Source organism: Myotis lucifugus, unplaced genomic scaffold (genome assembly GCF_000147115.1).
Source record: "Myotis lucifugus unplaced genomic scaffold, Myoluc2.0 scaffold_117, whole genome shotgun sequence".
Taxonomy (NCBI): domain Eukaryota; kingdom Metazoa; phylum Chordata; class Mammalia; order Chiroptera; family Vespertilionidae; genus Myotis; species Myotis lucifugus.
Window position 1 is genome coordinate 3,551,672 of NW_005871165.1, and position 5,256 is coordinate 3,556,927.

The window sequence follows — 5,256 nt, forward strand, 5'->3', positions numbered from 1 at the left end:
CGGGTGAGGGAGTGTGCATTCGGGGGCCTGGAGCGTCCCTGGCTGAGGGTGTGCCGATGTGCACAGATGTATTTATTTAGTGACACTGTGTAGAGAGGCAAAAAAGTAAAAATCCCAAATGTATATCTTTTCTTATTGCCCTTTCCTCGCCCCCAAATCCTCACTTCCTGTTCCCGTCCCACCCTGTCACGGGGAACTCTAAGCCATGTGCAGCGCCATCTCCCCTTCACCGCGGATGCTGCCAGCCCCTCGGCCCTTGCTGTGCCAGACAACTCCAGCTACAAGCGCTGGTGTTCTTAGCTCCCCGGCTCCCACTTTGCTTACCCTCATGCTCAGACAGTGCCTCCTGCTGGGAAAGTCGGATGTGAGTCTATGCTTTAGGGTCCTTGGTCTCTGTAACGACGGAGACCAGAGGGCAGGGACTGGGCCAGTGTCTCCAGGGGAGCAATTTGGACAGGTTCACCGGAGGCCAGCTGCGTGTGGCCAGTAACTTCAGTCTTCCCCAGCCCCCAAGGCAGTGTGTGGGGGTGCGTGCATATAGGTGTGTGGGTGTGGGTATGTGCATGCAGGTGTGTGGTGTGGGTGCATGTGTGTGTGCATTTGGGTGTGTGCATGTAGGTGTATGGGTGTGGGTGCATGCATGTAGGTGTGTAGGTGTGGGTGCATGCATGTAGGTGTGTGGGTGTGGGTGCATGCATGTAGGTGTGTGCATGTAAGTGTGTTGTGTGGGTACATGCATCTGGGTGCATACATGTGGGTGTGTGCATGTAGGTGTATGGTGTGGGTGTGTGCATGTAGGTGTATGGTGTGGGTGCATGCATGTTGGTGTGTGCGTGTGTGTGTGTGGGTGCATGTGTGTGTGCGTGTGTGTGTGCATGTGTGTGTGTGCATGTAGGTCTGTGGGTGTCGGTGCGTGTGGGGGGTGCATGCATGTAGGTGTGTGCATGTAGGTGTGTGCATGTAGGTGTGTGGTGTGGGTGTGGGTGTGTGCATGTGGGTACTTATGTGTGCTCTGCACCATGAATGTGTGGGCTGGAAGAGTTCTGGATAACAAGGGTTCTGGGTAGCAAGGTCTGCCCAACATGAAGTAGTTAACAATCTCCCACGCTCTTACAAATGTACATTTTCAAAACATGAAAACCAAGATAAATGTTTTGAATATTTTTAAAAATTAACCTACTGAGGAAAATGAATGGAGAAAGCAATTTGCTTCATATGTTTTCCACAATTGTTGCTGCTCCTTCCCACTCACCCATGGGACACGCGTGAATTAAGTTTTGTTTTTATTTCTCTCCTCTGCCCCAGAAACAAGCCTGTTCATTTTTTCCTCCTTCTCCTCTGGCGCCTGCGTGGGGAATCCCTTCTTGCATGATGGGTGCAGACAGGCGTGTATGGGTGTTGCTGCATACAGTGTATGCACTGGGACCGCCAACACTTCAGTGGTTGCTAAGAAACAGAAGAAGCCTGTGGGCCTCCCTGAGAACGGGCTAGGAAGTGTGAGAGACAGCCTGTCCTTACCATCATGCAGCGTCATGCAGCGCCGGCCGGAGCAGAGCCACGAGTGTGGTGCCGGGCACCCTGAGCGGTGGAGAGGGGTTTCTTTGCTCCCGGGTGAAGCGTGGAAATAGGGCAGAGAGAGAGATACAGGCACGGAGGTTGAGTCAAGGGGATGTTCCAACACTTGTTAAGCAGCAATTATACAATTAACCAGATCACACAATGTAATCTCAGTAGGTGCCAGCCCCTATGCCTGGCACCAGGTGGGCCACCCTCCAGCCTGCGCCTGCCCCGCCCTCCCAGTGAAGGAAGACTAAGGGGTTGAGACTTGATGTCCCCGCCTGTTTGAATGGGACTTGAAGCAGAAATTCAGTTCGGTTAGAGAACGAGTGTTTCCTGCACAGTCGGCCCAGGCATCTGTAGCTCGGCTCAGAGCTCCTGTGAGTTCTAGACTTGTGTCTGAGTCAGATCTCTCAGCCTCCCTCCCAACACGCTCAAAACGAAACCACTGTTTCTCATCTTCTCATCCTCCGCACCCTGACTTTAGCACATATTGTCAACATCCAGTTGTTTAGGGCAGATTCTAGGATCGTGTGTTGGGTGGGAGCAGGGTGTAGTTCAAAAACGCTGAAGATTAAAAGCCAACTAAGCGCCTGGCCTGTGTGGCTCAGTGGTTGAGTGTCCACCAATGAACCAGGAGGTCACGGTTTGATTCCAGTCAGGGCACATGTCCCGGGTTGCAGGCTCGATCCCCAGTAGGGGGCAGCTGATCAATGATTCTCTCTCATCATTGATGTTTCTATCTCTCTCTCCCTCTCCCTTTCTCTCTTTGAAATCGATAGAAACATATATTTAATTGTTTTTTTTAACCTGGACAGTTAAAATCTGCCGGCTGGCGCACATGAGGGCAGGGGGAAGCCAAGTCGACCCCAGTCGTGCTGGCCCCAGTGACAGCCACTTGCCAGGATCTGAGTGACATGTCCCCACCCAGGCACTCCCCGGCAGCAGGCATTCAGCCTGGGCTGAGAAGCTGGCCTGCACGGCGGGCTGGCAGGAATGGGCTCCTGGCTGAGTCCTTGGCAGTCTGTGGCAGCCAGGAGAGGACTGGAGTCTGGAGTGGGGCAGGGATGAAGCAGTTCTGGAGTGAGTGACCGGGTTGGAGTCCTACCCGCCTGGCCCACCACGGTCCAGAGAGTGTGGGGGAGCCACATTCTGCAGCATCGGGAAGCCCAGCTCCTGCTGGTCAACCTGCTGACCTTCGGCCTGGAGGTGTGTCTGGCCGCAGGATCACCTCCGTGACACCCCTGCTGCTGGAAGGGGGAGTAGAAGAGAAGGTCATGACCATGGTGCTGGGTGGGTCACCACCTCCTCCTATTCCAGATGCATGCCACCTGGGCACAGGGCAGCAGTACCTCTGCCCAGAGAGCCGCTTGGAGGGAGAGGTGGCTGTCTGCTGGGGACAGGGGTGACCCTGGGCTGAGCGGGTCCTAAGAGGAAGAAAAGGGTACAGGGACATGCCCTGGTCCCCACTATACCCCTGGCCCTGCATCATGACTGGCTCCTAGGAGACAGCGTAGGAATGGCCCCTCCCCTTGCGCTGGCCCTTTCTAACTTCTCTCTATCACCTCTCACGCTTGCAGCAGGGCTTGCGGGCATCTGCTCCACAGAGAAGAGAATGGGGTCTGTCAGTCGGCTGAGCCTGGCAGCTGCACACTAGCTCCTGGGCGGCGGGTCAGGCTCTTCCCGCCAGGGCTCCTGCTCACCTGGCGGTCAGGGCCGGGCTCTCGGCCGCAGATGAATCCTGCGAAAGCTACAGAGCAAGTGGCAGCCTCGGCGACTGCCAGGAGGAAGGGGCTCTGCCAGGACGACAGGCTCTGGGTCCGACCGCCTGTCGCAGCCCTGCCTGCAGCCCTCCTAGCCCTGTGCCTGGACACGAGTGTCACTCATCAGTCGCTCCATGCCTCAGTTTCCCCGTCTGAAAAAGGGGCATTAGTGATCCCAGCTGCGAGGAGTAAATTAGAGTCCCTGAGTACTCAGCACGGTGCCCAGGACAGGAGCGGTCCTCCCTGTGAGAGTATCACGGTCATTTCCATCCTTCCCAAGGAGGTTGGTTCCCTGCCCCTGCCCCTGCCCCTGCCCCTAAGGGCCCCAGCCTCTGGCTCACACTACTTGCCCTTCTTGCGGGCATCTGTCCAGGGCTGGGCCTGGTCTCAGTCCCGCTGCTAGGCTCAGCCAGTGACCACTGCGTGGGCGCTATGGTTGCCGGGGGCCCTTCATCTGGGCCCTGTCCCTGGGCGTCCTGCTGAGCCTCTTCCTCCTCCCGAGGGCCGGCGGGCTAGCGGGGCTGCTGTGCCCAGACACCCGGCCCCTGGGGTTGGCACTGCATGTCCTGGGTGTGGGGCTGCTGGACGCCTGCGGCCAAGTGTGCGTCCCTCCTCCAGAGGCCCTGCTCTCTGACCTCTTCCGGGACCCAGACCACTGTCGCCAGGCCTTCTCGCCTGTGCTTACATGATCAGCCTCTGGGGCTGCGTGGGCTGCCGCCTGCCTGCCACTGACTGGGACGCCAGCGCCCTGGCCCCTGCCTGGGCCCCAGGAAGAGTGCCTCTTAGGCCTGCTCACTCTCATCTTCCTCACTGGCGTGGCAGCCGCGCTGTTTGTGGCCCAGGAGACAGCTCTGGGCCCAGCCAAGCCAGCAGAAGGGCTATCGGTCCCTCCAGGCCACCCACTGCTGCCCATGTGGCATTCATGACCTTCACACTGTTTTGCACGGACTTTGTGGGTGAGGGGCTGTACCGGGTGTGCCCAGGGCTGAGCCAGGCGCTGAGGCCGGGAGACACTGCGATGCAGGAGTCCAGACAGGCAGCCCGTGCAGTGTGCCACCTCCCTGCTCTTCCCTCGGACCATGAACCAGCCGGGGCAGCAATTCTGCACCGGGACAGTCTATCTGGCCGGTGTGGGGCCGCGCCACGCGCCTGTCCTGCAGTGTGACTTGTGACCGCCTCGGCATCACTGAGCTCACCTCTCCGCCCACAGATCCTGCCCCGCGTGCCAGCCTCCCTCTGCCACCAGGAGAAGCAGGTGTTCCTGGCCGCGTGCTGAGGAGATGCCGGAGGGGGTGCTCGTGCTGGCAGCCCATGGCCAGCTTCCCGCTGGGCCCCAAGGCCGGGTCTCCTCCCCGCAGGGGACATGTGGGTGCTGGAGGCAGCGGCCTGCTCCCTCTGCACCTCGCCATCCTGACAGTGCCTTCCTGCTGCCCCAGGTGGCCCGTCCCTGGCTCCATCGTCCAGCTCGGCCAGTCTGTCACTGCCTGTCAGCCGCGGCCCAGGTCTGATTGCCGTTTACTTTGCTACATGGGTAGTAATCGACAAGAATGACTTGGCCAAATACTCCGTGTAAAGCACTTCCCACTCACTGAGGGAGGGCCTGCCTCACGGGTCCCATAAGGCTGTGGGGCTGGCTTCCCAGTGTCTATTGCTGCCCAAGTGGTGTGGCTCTCTGCTGCCACCCCATGGCGGTAACATGCATAGCGGCACAGAGCGGGCCTCCCTCCCACCTCTCCTGTCTTCAGGGCTGTGGCTGAGTCCAAATGGGCTAAGTCTGGACTTACAGGGAGAGAAGGGCGGGGTGCTTCACTAGCCAGCACCGTGCAATGAAATTCAGGACTCAGATGGGATCACCCAGGCTCAGGGGTAAGAGCTAGGGTGCTGATCAAGCACATAGCACAAGAGAAGGTCCTTGGGGAGCTGGGTAATTTAGCCG

At 58.6% G+C, this 5,256-nt stretch overlaps 1 pseudogene; it reads left to right on the forward strand.

Moving 5' to 3' along the window:
* Positions 1–205: 205 nt before the first annotated feature.
* LOC102422891 lies at positions 206–5,204 on the forward strand (annotated as a pseudogene).
* The last annotated feature ends 52 nt before the right edge of the window (positions 5,205–5,256 follow it).